Below are 966 nucleotides of genomic sequence, written 5' to 3'. Positions count from 1 at the left end.
CACTTTGTAGACCAGGCTGGCCTCGAACTCAGAAATCCGCCTGCCTCTGCCTCCCAAGTGCTGGGATTAAAGGCATGTGCCACCACGCCTGGCATCAGTCAGTCATTCTTTGTCTGGAACAGCTGATGCTCCCCAGCAGAGGTCATGCTCTACCTGTGATGCTGATTCTAACAGTAAAACAAATGGGTGGGGGAGTTTAAAAGCAGCACAGCTTTTGCCGAGGCCCTGGCATAATGAAGCCATCTTGTAACTGATGTGGTCAGAGCTGTCCAATAACAGCCCTTCCAATAGAGGCTATCAAGGGAGTGATTACAGCTTTGGGATGTTCTGAGTCTAGGGCCTCCCTGGAGTAGAAGGGATTCAAAGCCCTGCTTCATGAGGGTCCTGAGAGGGGCTGAAATATTTAGGCCAGGAGCACCATGGTCTAGAAGTACAGATGGAAAATAGGTATGACCTACGTGGCGTTACATGTGTCCACAGATCAAAAGGGACTCCCTAACTAGTGTTTTTATAGCAATACATTTAGACCTGCCGACTGTAGGTTCCTTTGACCTTTATCATTCTAGAACAAGGTGACAACCTTAACAAGTCCAATGGTGCAAAGCTCATTCATCCAGCTAGCTGAGTTTCTTGGGAGAATTCCCATGCAGTGACAAGTTAGAACAAACAAACAAACAAACAAACAAGTCCAGCTTGTCTCCTTCTCTTGTGGGACTCATGTGATGTTCTCTGGACCCTCTTTCACATTCCCAGGGCTGAGTCCTTTGCTGGCCAAAGCCATCATCTGATATCTAGTACAGGCTTTCGGCTTCCTTATCTTCTTTGGTTCCATCTCCATGACCCTTCTTGTGCATCCTAGGCTCTAGACCATTCTCAATATCTCCTGTCAAGTCTCCTATTCCACATCATAGACGAAGTAAAGCTATATAACCCTCTATAACCATAGGTCCCTTGTCTGTAGATTGA

Source organism: Mus pahari, chromosome 16, assembly GCF_900095145.1.
Source record: "Mus pahari chromosome 16, PAHARI_EIJ_v1.1, whole genome shotgun sequence".
Taxonomy (NCBI): Eukaryota; Metazoa; Chordata; class Mammalia; order Rodentia; family Muridae; genus Mus; species Mus pahari.
This window is presented reverse-complemented; position numbering follows the sequence as displayed.